The 16,163-nt window shown below is 35.7% G+C and overlaps 1 pseudogene across 1 annotated transcript; it reads left to right on the top strand.

The window, feature by feature from the left end:
- Positions 1-14,447: 14,447 nt before the first annotated feature.
- On the top strand, positions 14,448-15,309 carry LOC311632630 (large ribosomal subunit protein uL18-like; annotated as a pseudogene). The gene has a single exon. The product of its transcript is annotated as a large ribosomal subunit protein uL18-like (transcript).
- The last annotated feature ends 854 nt before the right edge of the window (positions 15,310-16,163 follow it).

Here is a 16,163-nt window from a genome sequence, read left to right as displayed (position 1 = left end):
TGAGGAGCTTTTGAAGGTTTTTGAACAAGAGGATGACATGATACTGATTGAATTATAGGGAACTTACTATAATGGTTGCATGCATTACTCATGGCAGTGGTGAGCTCCAGAAAGCAATCTCCATTCAGGTTAGAGATGTCAAGGAACTAAACTAGTAAAGAGGCTATGAAATCAAACAGAATTTTTTCCTGGAAATGAAGCCACAAAGTGATCTGTAGTACTTTTTAAAAGAAATTATAATCATGAAAACCCAAATTATAACTATTTTAGAGAGAATAAAGACTCCAAGAACATTTCTAAATATGCCCATGGTCATCAGTTTGAGAAATTCTGCCATACTGTCTCCCTGTAGAAGTATCTATTAAACACTTTAAAAGAAAAAAAAAAGGCAGCATTCTTTGCTTATCATCATCGTCTTCATCTTTTCTCTAATTATTTTAATATGTATTAATTTATTCTCTGGGTGAACATGCCATTCTTTAGTATTCTAATTTCAGAACAATGAAATATTCTTTTCCTTTAAGAATTGATTTTTTTCCTACTTGAATGGATTAATTCATTCTTACTTCTGAATGCAAAATATTCACCATAAAAAGTTTTATAATAATAATACTCTTCTGAGAATATGGCAACCAAAGTATTACAAACTCTCTTCAGAGTGAAATATTTAAATATAGCAGTTTCTCCTGTCCTCTGTAAAGTTAATAATTATAGAATCACATAATTTAAATATTTATCCTTAAATTATAGTGTTTTAGAAATAATATATATAGTATACATATTAATAGGTAAAGCCTGTCATAAAATATCATACCTCAATCCAATGACTTTTGTAAGAAAAAAAAATTACTACCTGGCCATTGTTTATGAAACCTAGTAGAAAAGATTTTTCTGATAATTTTTAAGAGAAAAACCATGAACCTAAAGTTTATACAGAACACATTACATAAATGTCTACCAAGTTTATAAAGATTAACTTTGAATAGACAATATACCAAACATGTGTAAGCATACTATACTTTTAAAAAAGTAAGTATTGCAAGATAAAATATTAGTTAGAATTATGATATACAAATATTACTAAGGCAAAAAAACTTAAAAATGAAATTAGAAAAATCTATGCTAATGAAGTGAGCCTTTAGAGTAGCTGTAACTTCATAAATATTATGAGTAGAGAATTCTCTAGAGATTAATTTTCTCTACCTTTTAGATGAGTCAAGATGTCTCATTCAGCTAGGCATGGAGATGACAAGGAATAAGATGTTAATTACCTTGGTATTTCAATTGTTTCTTCAATTCAATTTGACCAATTTCCTATCAATTGCCAGAGAATATATTTATTTAGTTAGTTAGGTTGTTTTTCCCCCCAGAGAATATATTTAAAGTGTTTTCTTTCTTTTAAGCAACTACATCTATATTAGCTATTTGATCATTTGACCATAACTATACTCCTAGTAGATGTTACTTCCTAAGCCCTTTACCTTAAAATGGGAATGAAAATATATCTCAGAGAGTTGTAAAGATTAATGGAGATAACATACATAAAATATTTATCAGAAAGCTTGGCACAGATTTAAAATATAATAAAAGGTCATAATATTAGCAATGCTATTATAATTTGATGTCAAGCCCACTTATATATCTTGTGCTCAATAATTATGGCTTTTATTTATGTGACTAGAGGCCCAGTACACGAAATTCATGCACAAGGGGCAGAGGTGTGTGTGTCCTACAGCCCAGCCTGCACCCTCTCCAATTTGGGACATCCTTCTCACAATCCAACAGCTCACCTGCTTGCCTCCCCTAACTGCTTCTGCCTGCCAGCCTGATCATCTCCTAGCCACTCCCCTGCCAGCCTGATCACCTTCTAACCACTCCCCTGCCAGCCTGATCGATGCCTAACTGCTCCCCTGCTGGCCCAATTGCCCCCAACTGCCCTCTCCTGCTGGCCCACTAACCTCTAACTGCCTTCTTTTGCCAAAGTGGTCACCCCTAACTGCCTTCCCCTGCTGGCCTAGTCATTCCCAAATGCCCTCCCCCTTCCTTGCCAGCCCTGTCATCCCTAACTGCTCTCTCCTGCCAGCCATCTTGTAGTGGCCATCTTGTGTCCGCATGGGGGCAACCACCTTTGACCACATGGGTGCGGCCATCTTGTGTTTTGAAGTGATGGTCAATTTGCATATTACTCTTTTATTAGATAGAATTACAACTTTTAGACAACCATGTTATATTAATCAACTTAGAGAATGGTATATGCAGATATATTTTACCTGATCATTTTTTTGTCTGCATCGATAGCATTTCATTAAATTTCGGATATTTTTGGAAACTTGTCTGATAATGTGCCAATCAGGGAAAGTAAAAAGAACATATAGATTGTGAGGGAGAAGAGGAAATGAGGAAAGGGAAAAAAAAGAGAGATTGAATAAGACAGATTCAAACAGAGATAATGAGGAAAAGAGTAAGGAGAGAATGACTGCTTAGTACAGTGTTTTCTGACCTTAAACCTAAAATGCCTTTGGTTCTGGACCTTAGGGATATGGGCTTTGGCCAATTCCAACTCAAGAAATTGGCACAGTTAGCCTCAGGTTGGGTGGTTTTCTAATGTGAGCATCATGTTATTCCTAGATGTAAATGGCAAGACTAGCGAACGTGATTTTTAGGCCGGGATAACCTGACTTTGCATAACATCCTGTCCCCAGTGGATTGAGCCAAGATATCCAAATTCTGGTTTGCACTAATTTGACTCCTTGATATATTTCTTGACAAGGTTGTTTCTTAAAAATCTGGATACCATCCAGGAGATTTGTACCTGAAATTTATGCCTCTGAGTAATTTTCAAGGCATATGCTAAAATTTATGTGACAGTTATTAGAAAGGTTGAATTATATGGGGGTGGGCAAGCAGAATTTTTTTCTTCTTCTAAATATCTTCAAACACATTTTTAAAGATCTCCCTCCTAGTTACCCATGGATAGCTTAAAGAAATCCTGTAATTTGGGGGATACTTATGGATATTAACCATCTTATTTTGAAATATTAAAAAGTCCAAACTAGCTGTATTAGTTTTCTTTTGTAACAAATTACCACAAAACTAATAGTTTAACACAAATTTATTACCCCCCGTTTCTCTTGGCTGGTTTCCATGCCTTGGTTCCTCAATGCTAAAGTTAATCAATCTGCTTTCGAGATCATTCAAGTTGTTGGCTGAATCTATTGTAGTTCCTTATAATTTTAGGACTGAGTTCTCCATTTTCTTGCTGATTAGCAACAGGAGGTACTCAGCTCTTAGAGTTCTCTCTTTGGTCTCTGCACCTATGAGCCCCTCCAACTCAGGGTTAGAAGCAGGACGTCAAATCCTTCTCATCCTTAGAATCTCTGTAGATTCTCTTTCTTTTTTACTTATTTATCTTTATTGTTGAAAGTATTATAGATCTCCCCTTTGTTTTTCATGTTTGTTTGTTTTTTCCCGCCCAGTGGCCCTCTCTACCTTGCACTTGCCCCTCCCAGGCCTTCACCATACTATTGTCTGTGTTCATGGGCTATGCATATATGCATATAAGCTCCCCTGCTAATCACTCCTTTGTCAGTATCATCTGGAAAAAGATTACTAGGAACATGCTTGTAGTTCAATAAGTAGGAACATGCTTGTAGTTCAATAAGTTGGATATCTAATTTGCTGTGGCAAGAGAAAACACATGCAAACAGAATTGTGGGATTTAGAAAAGACATCATTCAAAGGGTTTCCATTTCTGTTATGTGATTTAGGGAGGTTCAAGGAAATGGGGTTTATTCGGGATTGAATGTTGATAGGAAGTGGAGAACTTACGTGATTAATGTCTTTGTCTGTTCAGGCTGCTACAACAAAATAACATACCTTGAGTGGCCTGTAAACAGCAGAACTTTATTGTTCACAGTTCAGAAGGCAGGAATCAACAATCTGGGTCAGGTTGGGTAAGGGTCTCTTCTTCAGTCTTCTCCTTGTAACCTCACATGACAAAACGGGCCATAGGAGTTCCGTGGGAAGCCTTTCAGGAGAGCACTGATCCCATTCATGAGGGCATTGCCCTCATAACCTGGTCACTTCCCAAAGGTTCCCACCTCCTAATACCATCAACTTCGGGTGTTACGATTTCAATATGGATTTTGGAGGGACACAAACATTATGACCAAAGCTATCGGGCTGGGTATCATAAATAGTATGCATAGGAAGGGCGTTCTTAGAGCAAACCTAAATTTACAAAAGGCAAAGGAGCAGAAGCCAGTCATTTTAGTCAGAAGAGTGGAATGTTTGTTATTTTGTGTGTTGGACAATGTTTATGCTGATCTAGGTTCAGACATGATCATGCAATGGTCTTGTTTTTGCCTGGACCCATCAAGATCAGAGTAACTTTCTCTGATACTGATGTTTTATAAAATTATATATGTACCACACAGACAAACACCAAAACCTGACTGTAAGCATGCTGGCTCACAGTAATGCCAAGGCCTGCCTGTGTTTTGATTACCTCACATTATTATATGTCTTCTTCCCACTAAAATAATATACCTCTGAAAGTAAATAATTACTTATTATTATATCCCAAGGACTTGTTTTTATACCCACCAGACATGCAATGGGACACAATAAATATTTATTGAATTAATATTTTATGTAACAAATATTTTATGTATCAAATAATTAACTGATTACTAGATATGTCCAATATATAAATATTGAATTCCTCATCAAAAATAAGTATAGACTCCAAATGTATTATTCTTAAAAGAATAATGATTTAAAATAAAATATGCTATAAAAATATAAAATTAATTGCAATTTGTGATTAAAGTTTTTAGACAGAAAATTTATAAATGAAATTTAAGTTATAATCCCGATTTCCTAGTTGACATTTTTGGTAATGTTTACATCCATACTGCAATTATAATACTTTCTCCTTGACAAACCTTGTAATGACCATAAGTTTATTCACCCTGGATTCAAGGATACGACTAATAGAAATATGAGCACAGCATCTCATATCTGGGGCCATGTGCTTGAGCACCAGCTGTTGACATTGTGATGATACATTGCACTAATAAATAATTAAACTGACTTCTATCCTATCCCCAGTGCTCCACTGACAGATGAGACTAGGTAGTATATTATCAAAGCACCATTGTATTTGTGATGCATTAGAACAGAATGCCACCAGAGAGTCTTTCTCCCTCGTGAAATATTGCTCTGTCCCAGGGTCTTGGACATCTAAGCATCCATTTCTAAGTCCATCCATGGGAATATTTGAGAAACATAACCAAGTTTTTTTAAATTTATTTTTTAATCTTAATATATCAAAAATTGGAATGCATATGTATTATAGCGGGGAGCTTAAGCAGTTCAAAGTCATAAATAATGCATTTTCTATGTATTCTATCTATGGAAAAAGGCTAGCTCACTTTCTGAGGAAAAAAGCTTAAGGTAAAGGGCAAACATACTACACAACTGTCTACAAGAGTGAGTGTGATTACAGGCCCTGAGATGAACAGAAGCAGTTTACATGAGGTTTAAGAAAAATAGACTCAGAACTACCATACACACACACACACACACACACACACACACACACACAAATGACATAGTGAAACTTCTTACTATAAGATGAGAAAACCTTTCACCACAATGCTTGAAAGCCTTTAGTGTCAACACCACTCATTTAAGCAATTATGAACAGAACAGAACAAAGGAGGTCATGAAGCATCAAGGTGCAGGCTCAATAGAGGGGGAATATAAAGGCTATGAAATCCAATCTGGCTATTCAATAGCTACTTAGGTATATAGCTTTTTGTAAATGCTAGATAATTCTGACTCAAGATAATCATCCAGTTCACAATCACTTCAGACAAAGAACTATCAAAGCTATATGAGCCCATGGGGAAGTGTCGGAAGCCTACCCTGTCCAGATGTACAGAAAGACAGTGCCTTACTAAATGTAATTGGCCAAACAGACATTGTACTTGAAATCCATTCCACAGTCTGCTCAGCAAGCCAGAAGCCCTTATGCGATGGGGTCAAGTCAGAACATGGAGAATTTTTGCCAAATTATTTCTGGAGTAGTGACTTATGAAAAGTCTTCCCATAGGGAGTATCTTTTTGTAATTTGTACATAGCTGGCATATGTGCTTCTAGAGAACATGGGAAAGAGAAAAATGGTCAGATGCCTAATATTAAATTATGTTTAAAAGGTAAAAATAGCCGAAACCGGTTTGGCTCAATGGATAGAGCGTCGGCTTGGGGACTGAAAGGTCCCGGGTTCGATTCCGGTCAAGGGCATGTACCTTGGTTGCAGGCATATCCCCAGTAGGGGGTGTGCAAGAGGCAGCTGATCAATGACTCTCTCTCATCGATGTTTCTAACTCTCTATTTCTCTCTCTTCCTCTCTGTTCAAAATCAATAAAATATATTTAAAAAAAAATAAAAGGTAAAAATAATTTTATACCCATTTCAGAAGATATAATAGGTCCAGTATGCTATATAATTAGTAACACCTAGGGACTCAGCTCACCCTAACGATTATAAAAGGACTGGTTGGATCCAAGCCATACTTTCACAGAAACCTTTTAGATACCCTGAATCATTTTAATGATTTTTAGCTTGGTTCAACACTTGACTTTCATTCTGTGCATTTTTGGGCTCCCAGTTGAGAAGGTTAACCTGCCAAATTACGTACCCATATTTCCCCATGCATTATTAATTCCCACACTAATGTTGAAACCATAGACAACAATCAACATCTACAAGAATGATACAACATTTGCAATCAAAAATGACACAGACCTTACAACTAAAGCCAAGTGACCAGCTGGATTGGCTCGGTGGTTGAACATCAACCTTTAAACCAGGGAGTCACTGTTCCATTCTCAGTCAGGGCACATGTCTGTGTTGCAGGCTTGATCCCCAGTGTGGGTTGTGCAGGAGGCAGCTGATCAGTAATTCTTATCATTGATGTTTCGATCTTTCTCTCCTTCTCCCTTCCTCTCTGAAATCAATAAGAATCTATTAAAAAACAATAACATTAAAGCCAAGTCTTAGAACCCCCAGCTTTGCCAGAAATTAGGTATCTTTTATCTGAATACTGGACATTTTGGATTCTTGGGGGAAATAGACTGCTATAGATAGCAAAGCTGCAATTGGAAGATTGTGCATATGATCATTTATTAGCTGGTATGGATATATTTTAATAATTTAGCAATTGGTACAGCCATTGCAGAACATGCGGGTTGATATCAGTCATAGTTGGAACTGGCCTTACGCTTCTACCCAAGGCCTTCCTATTTGAATTTTGCATCCAACTTTTGTTGTGAATTCTTCAATCGCCATTTATACTTTCATAGCAGATTAAACATCTTTTTTAAAAAATATTTTATTGATTTTTCACAGAGAGGAAGGGAGAGGGATAGAAAGCTAGAAATGTCGATGAGAGAGAAACATTGACCAGCTGCCTCCTGCACACCCCCTACCGGGGATGTGCCCGCAACCAATGTACATGCCCTTGACTGGAATCGAACCGCAGACCAATGCTCTATCCACTGAGCCAAATCGGTTTCGGTGGCCTCACATCTTCTTAAGGGAATAAATCCCTATTATTTCCATTATTAGAAATAAAATTTTGGAGGGTAGAGTTTATTTAGAAATTTATTACTTTGAAATTAAAAGAGTACTAGCAAAACTTCTTATGTCCATGGTACCTTATTTGTTCAAATATAAACTTTACAATTTATATCTGCAATCTCTACATGTTAATAGTTAGATGCATTGATATTGATTCCTTATATTATACTTACAAAAAGTCAAGTTGTCCTATCCTAAAATTCCCTTTTTTCCAGATTGTTTCCACTAATCTTTTTTCTTCTTTTAAATACCAAAATTCTTGGAGTCTCAACTTTAGTTCCTCATATTATTTTGCCTACAAATCCACTAATACACAATTTTGACACCTAGTCTAATAAATAGGTCCCTGCTAAGAAAATTACTAATTTTCAAGGATCCAACTCAATGTTTATCTTAATAAGTTACTTTCTACCTTCCTTAGAATATTCTCTCTAAGTCTTCTCTGATAATATTTTCCTCTGCCTGCTCTGCATATCTTGCTATTCTCTCATATCTGCTTTTCAATCTTTTTCTCTCCTAATTCCGTTTTCTTTTTCTGGGCAATTCTAACCATTAGATTCATCCCCTACATTATTATGTATCCTGAACAACATTTATTTAAAATCTGATCCTTTCTTTTTTTTTAACTAAAAAGCAACCGCTTCAGTTTACTAAAAAGTTCCTTCATCCAAAGTGCAATTACCCCTCAAACCTCAATTCTTTTTCATCTCCCTGAGAACAAACTTGCTTCTAGTTCTGCCTTCCCAAACTGGTTTCATGTGACTCTTAATCTACTTGGAATCACTTGTCCTCAATCATGTAGCACTGAAAGCTTGCAAACCATCCATCCTCCTGATCAACACATCATCCCTGATGCTTCCGCTGACCTTGCATGGTGTATTATTTTTTAAATCATCTTAAGACTTTCCACTCCAGAGTTTATTATCTTTAACTGATACACATCATTTACACTGCAGTTTAGATCACATCATATCTCTCCTTAAATACTCCCTCAAATCTCGTTCAAATATGATCCGCTTGAACATCTTTTAACATGGCCTTAGAAATAACGGTAACTCAGCAGTGTTTTATGTAACTTTGTCCATACCCCCACTTCTTTGAACACATGAATCTATCTTATATATTGTTGTTTCATCACCTAGTCTAGTACTTTGTAGAGTAGGGATTAGCTAATGAATCAAGAAGAATTATGTGGTGATACTTCTCTAACTACCCTTGCTGGCAACACTGAACAACCCATCAGCCATGTTATTTACTCCTACCTCAATGAGTTTTCAACTTGAGATTTAAGCTTTTATTCTGTTACCTTTCTTGTTCTTTCTGAATTGTCAGAAATGTATCAGGAAAGGGAAAAAATCATATGTAGTGAAAATTGTTATGAGGTATTAAAAAAAATACAAAATTTATTTTCAAAACACAATAGTAAAATAATGATAGAAGTATACTTGCTTTTATAGAAAAGGCACATTAAAGGGAAAAGAAAAAATGAGATCTGGCATCACACTTGCAAGTACTACATTTTAAATTGCCCTGTATAAAAAAAAACAGCAACAAAACAAACAGACCCAGAGTAAACAGAATTCAACTTATAAGGTTTTTGTGGTTTGAAACTGCATTGTACTATTTCACAGGAAAAGGAGCTGCTAGAAAGTCAACACAATGTATTATACTGATTTTTTCCCTTTTTAAATTAAAAAATTTTAGGGTGACATTGGGAAATAAAATGTAGGTTTTCAGTGTACAATTCTATGACAGACATCAGTATACTGCATTGTGTGTTCACAACACAGTCAAATATCCTTCTATCACCAGATATTTGACCCTCACCTTATATTTGACCCTCCCTTCACCCTTTACTTTTCCCCACACCTCCCCTTTCTCTCTGGAAACCATCATATGATCATGTCTATGAGTTTTGTTTGTCTTGTTTGTTCATGTATTGCATTCAGTTTTATATCACTTTTATTTATATTTGGAATCGAATAAATACCATCTATTTCTAAAGTAGCTAGGGTACTTGTTAGATTGTGTCCAATATGGAAGGGTACATATATATATATATATAGTATTATTCAACTTAGTTTATGTATTAAAAATACATATGAAAACTGAAGACAGTTCTCATACGATACCACTCACATATGATGACTAATATAAGTACCCAAAAATCTACTTCTGGAATTATTTCCAATAAATCTTATATACAATTTTTATAAAGATGATTTTTTTTTAGTTCTGATCCAAATGTATTACTACTGACACTGGAAATAGGTTTTCCATGCCTCAGACTAGTGAACCTTGGATGTATGATCTAAGAGCTAATCAATGGAGTATTCATTACGTTCAAATGACTCTGGTTGTTTTGTGAGGGTGAAAACACACACCTATATTTTGGTGAGTTTCCTAAAACCAAATGATATGCAGTATCATCATCATGAAGGTATTTGAAGAACTGCACTGTGGTCAAATTGATCCCCAATTTGTCATAAAAATAAGCTATCACTTTTTTGAAAGTTAAATAATTAAGTGTCTATATTACAGATGCCTGCCAGAATATCTTTATTTATGCATATCAATGTGCAAATGCATATATATATATATATATATATATATATATATATATATATATATGGAGAAAAAAACCTCAGTAAGGAAAATATGTGGGCTCTTCAGTGAATGGTCTAAGATAGCTATTCCTTCATATGTAAAATCATCGGCTGTTGCTGGAAACTGTGTTAAGTGCACAGAACAACAACAACAAAAATCAAGTTGCTCAGAGACTCTGTCATCAAGGAACTTACCAAAAGAGAGGAAGAGAACACAGGTAAGAATGCTTTCACAAGCACTGTATTTGTGGCAGACAATGTTGAAGTTGCATGGAGTCTCCCAGAGGAGAGGACACTAGAGCAAAGGTGTAAAGTGGTTGGGGAGGTAGGACATTTCCCGTCAGGAGGGACAGGCATCACTTCACAGTAAAATAAGGTAGATTTCTACCTCAGAGGTTTATAGTGGTAACTGAATTAAATGAGCTAATCTCTGTAAAACATTTGCAGGTATCACTCACTACACAACCCCACAACCCTATAAATAACTATTTGTATAGAGTTTTAGCATAAAGTAGGAGATGGTTGGTATCTAAGATAAACTAATCTAATTATTATCATATGCCTGTCCTGTTCTGAGTTTCACTTACATAAAGAAAAGTAGTAATAGCATTTATCCTATCAGTTAAATGCATCTTTTCTATGGAAATTTACCACAGATAAACTTTTCCCCTGAACATTCCCTGTATTTACACGTATGTATTATGGACAAATACAGAGTTTGGAATATTTGCTTTGTAACTTTCTCTTCTTTTCATTATATGTGTTTTCTGTGTGTAACTGTTTCCATTGCAAATAATTTCTTTCAAGAAGGACAGTACACTAGGTAGGGCAAGATGATTTGTGATTGCACATCTTTATAACTATAGAGAAACCCTTGGTCATCTATTTTAATGAAGTTTTTGAAATACAACATTGGAGATTTTAATTGATATAATGATACTGCCATATATTAGAAAATGAGGCTGCTGATTTTATGGTCAAGTAGGTATTTCAATTGTAAATTATTGTTTTATTGGTAGATTAGATGATTATGACATTATTTCATAGTCTTGCATAAAATAAGACTGTGGATGTGCAGTAAAATTATTATATTCACTGCTCCAATAACCATTTCTCACCCCTTTCAATTGTTTACCTCAATTGTAAATCAGAAATGAAAGCACCTTATTTTCCGGCTACCTTATGCTCCTGAATTATCTGAATAATAGAGGGCCAGTGTACAAAATTCATGCACTTGGGTGGGTGGGGCGGGTTCCTCAGCCTGGCCTATGCCCCCTCACATTCTAGGAGCCCTTAGGGGATGTCTGACTTCCATGGAAGTAGGAGAGGCTCCCGCCACCACTGCTGCACTCACCAGCCATAAACCTGGCTTCTGGCTGAGCAGCTTTTCCCCTGTGAGAGTGCACTGACCACCAGAAGGCAGCTCCTGTGCTGAGAGTCTGCCCCCTGGTGGTCAGTGTGCATTATAGCAACCAGTAGTTCCACCATAGGGCTGATACTGGCTCTCAGACATCCCCTGAGAGGTCCCAGATTATGAGAGGGTGCAGGTCAAGTAAAGGGATCCCACTGGTACACAACTGGGGCAGGAGAGGTACATGGAAAATTTGCCAGCCAGGGAGGGACGATAAGAGGACTCCAGCCTGTCTCACTCAACCCTGATCAGCTGGACCCCAGCAGCAAGTTAACCTACTATTTGGAGCATCTGCCCCCTAGTGGTCAGTGCATGTCATAGCAAGTAGTTGAGCAGCTTTAGCATATCATTAGCATATTAGGCTTTTATTATATAGGATTCTTTCCTACTTAATATAAAATGTCCATTTCTATAGGAGATGGAATTTAAAAAACTATGAAAGCTAAACTTTATAACCAATAATTGTATCTTGTAGAAAAACCACTGCCTTACCTACAATAAATACTTAATCTGTTCTAGTGTCTTCAGTTTTTAAATTGTGATAACATACTAAATATCTTAAAATTTGTTGCTCTCCCCAAATATATAGTTTTATAGTCCTTCATTTTAAATATTTTAAAATATCACTGGTTAAACACATTAAATATATTCATTTATAATTTATAAGCAATACACATTTATGAATCATTCCTATGGGACAGTTTCCAAGCTAAGCCCTTTTTAATTTATTTTATATTTTAAAATATATTTTATTGATTTTTTACAGAGAGGAAGGGAGAGAGCTAGAGAGTTAGAAACATCAATAAGAGAGAAACATCGATCAGTTGCCTCCTACACACCCCCTAATGGGGATGTGCCTGCAACCAAGGTACATGCCTTTGACCGGAATCGAACCCAGGACCCTTCAGTCCGCAGGCCTACACTCTATCCACCAAGCCAAACCGGCTAGGGCATAAGACCTTTTTTATAATGCCACCTAAATTCAGATACCCTTGTTATGGAAAAATGTGTGTTTCTTAAGGTTTACAAAAATATATAAATTACTTTGCTCTTCTTAATATTATACCAAGTCAATCAAATTCTGGAAAATAATTTTAAACAAGATGGCATATGCTGTGTACTTGTGTTGCATTAATTAAAATAAATAATTAAATCTTTTACCTGTATATGATTGTCATCTTCTGCCTTACCTAATAAATAATAGGGGCACATTATATGCGTGCGTGTGTGTGTGTGTGTGTGTGTATGATAGCCCATCACATATGAAAATGATAATATTCCTCCATATACATTGAATAACTTTTTCCATAGAAATGATACAGTTGCATTGACATTTCACCTCTGACAATAGTATAGAATATTTGACTCTGGAACAGTGATGGTCTGTCATAGTTTGAGGTTTTTAAGTTTATCTAAGAAGATATATAAAATGAAACATGTATAAATATATCTACTGAGTTATCATAAGATATGAAACATTTGGAAAGATTTTGAAAGGACTTTGCACTTTAGACCTAAATTAATAGGATGGTTTTTTTCCCTATGGTAAAATTTGAAGGCTTTTTTATTATTTAATATCTGTGTCCTTTTTTCTTTGATTTCTGATATCAGAATCTCCATCTCCCACCTACTCCTTTCTACCTTTTGTTTTGTACTCTTTCAAGTTTTATATTCACCGTAAAAAGGCATTCTATCTAAACTAAAGGAATCTAATGTAGAGGCAACTCTTTGCCCTCCTTCTCTTCTTATTCTGACACAATAAAAGTTCTAACATTTATTATTAGAGCAATTGCCTCTCTTCTTTGATAACAAGGCAGTGGTTGTCTCAGCTTTTAAAATGGACAAGAGCGTTAGCATCAAATGAAAAAGACTTGTGAATGCTCCTACATTTTGTATTACATCTAACTTAAGAAACCTCTTTTATAGCATAATTTAAAAGTGTAATGTAGCCCAAGCTAGTTTTGCTCAATGGTTAGATCATTGGCCAATGGACTTAAAGGGTTCCAGGTTCAATCCTGGTCAAGGGCACATACCTCCACTGCAAGGTCAATCCCAGCCCTGGTTGGGCACATACAAAAGGCAACCAATAGATGTATCTCTCTCACATCCCTCTCTCTGTCTCTCCCCCTCCTTTCCACTCTCTCTAAAAATCAGTGGAAAAATACCTTCAGGTGAGAATGAAATCAATGTCAGAAAAATAAGTGAAATAATTCATAGGAGACTTGAAAAAATACAATTTCTAAGTTTTCTATCTGTTGCTAAGGCACAATTTGAAAATAATGTCACCTGGTTTATTCCCAGTTGATTATATATGGTAAAACACTGAAAATTATGTGCCTTAAAAGACATTTTAAAACGGCCTTTCTAATAGCTATGTGAAAGCTCTTTCTAGCTTTTCTTTCATCTGTGACAATTCAGCATTCAGAGAGTGCAGAAAATCATTACCTATCACCACCAGTATGCTTCTGGAAGCTGTTCTGTGGTCAGAGTGAAAGGGGAATTTATCAATCTCACAGTCAGTTCAATTCAACAAATATCTATAAAACATTTGCTATGTAACAGTATTTTTTTTCTATTTTTCACTCAGTTTGCATTCAACACTATTTTGTATTAGTTTCAAGTGTACAGCACAGTGAGTAGTTATTCATATAGGTTACAAAGTGATCCTCAGCTCTGATTATTCAAGTGCTCATGTGGCGCTATAGATAGTTATTACAATACTAGGGGCCTGATGCACCATAGTTATTACAATACTAGGGGCCCATGGGTCTCTCTTCCACAGGATGGGGTCTGTGAAAGTTGTCAAGAACAAGGACTACTTCAAGTGATAACAAGTGAAATTCAGAAGATGGCAAGAGGGTAATCCAGGATAAAAATAAGTACAACAAATGAAAATACAGGATGATAGTTCAAGTAACCAACAGAGATATCATCTGTCAGATTGCTTACGCCCGTATAGAAGGAGATATAATAGTTTGTGCAGCTTATGCTCATGAACTCTCAAAGTATGGTGTGAAGGATGGCCTGACAAATTATGCTGCAGCATATTGTACTGGCCTGCTGCTGGCCCGCAGGCTTCTCAATAGGTTTGGCACGGGCAAGATCGATGAAGGCCAAGTGGAGGTGACTGGAGATGAATACAACATGGAAAGCAGTGATGGTCAACCTGGTGCCTTCCCCTGCTATTTGGATGCAGGGCTTGCCAGAACTACTACTGGAAATAAAGTTTTTGGGGCCCTGAAGAGAGCTGTGGATGGAGGCCTATTTACCCCTCACAGTACCCAACGATTCCCTGGTTATGATTCAGAAAGCAAAGAATTCAATGCAGAAGTGCATTGGAAGCACATCATGGGTCAGAATGTTGCAGACGATATGCATTATCTAATGGAAGAGGATGAAGATGCTTACAAGAAACAGTTCTCTCAATATATAAAGAACAACGTAACTCCCGACATGATGGAGGAGATGGATAAGAAAGCTCATACTGCTATATGAGAGAATCCAGACTATGAGAAGATGCCTAAGAAAGAGGTTAAAAAGAAGCAGTGGAACCTTCTCAAAATGTCTCTTGCCCAGAAGAATGATCCGGTAGCTCAGAAGAAAGCAAACTTCCTCAGAGCTCAGGAAAAGGCTGCTGAGAGCTAATAAACCAAATCACAATTTTCTATGATTTTTTTCAGAGACAATAAACTTATTAGGCTAACAGCTAAAAACAAACGAACAAACAAACAACAAAAAACAGCAAAAAAAAAAAAAAGAAAAAAAAAAAGAAAAAAAGAGTGTGTATCATAGAGACAATCTCCTAACATTTTAAACAAGTTTTTTTGATTTTGTTTTTTAGAACCTGTCATTCAAGGAAGCCTGACAAAATACAAGATCAATTTAGCTAAGGAACGGAGACTTCAGGAACAAAACACAACAAGGAATACAGTCTTTCCAAAACTGTTTTTTTGAAATCATTAAAACAATGTACTATGACAGCCTTACAGAATCAAGAAAAGTTTTAAAACTCCACGAACACTTATAAAGGAGGAGAACCTGATTTGCATAATTACCACATTATAACATTAAAATATCCAGGTTCCAACATAAAATCATAATGCATACAAATAAACAGAAAGCATGGCTCATAAAACAATTTGACAGAAAACATCCCACAGGAAGTCCAGAAGTCTAGAAAAACACTTTAAAATTACTATAAAAATATGTACAAAATGATAAAGGAAATCAGACAAAGTTTTAAAGGAAAGCAAGAAAATGCTGTGTAAACAGAATAAGAATATCAATAAATAGAAATTATATAAAATATGTGGAAATGAAATGTATAATAACTGAAAAAAATACTAGAAGTGTTCAACAGCAGATTTAAGTAGAATAAAAAATCATTAAGTATTAAATAGAGCAATAAAATTTGAGTTAGCGGAGCTAATAGAGTTTTTTTTAAAATGAACCACCTAAGACACCTGTAGTACCCAATGATAAAGTACACTTTTGCCCAC

Source organism: Pipistrellus hanaki, assembly GCF_964339955.1.
Source record: "Pipistrellus hanaki genome assembly, chromosome: 14".
Lineage (NCBI taxonomy): Eukaryota > Metazoa > Chordata > Mammalia > Chiroptera > Vespertilionidae > Pipistrellus > Pipistrellus hanaki.
Note: the sequence above shows the minus strand (reverse complement) of the source record. Positions and strands in the feature narration are given on the sequence as shown.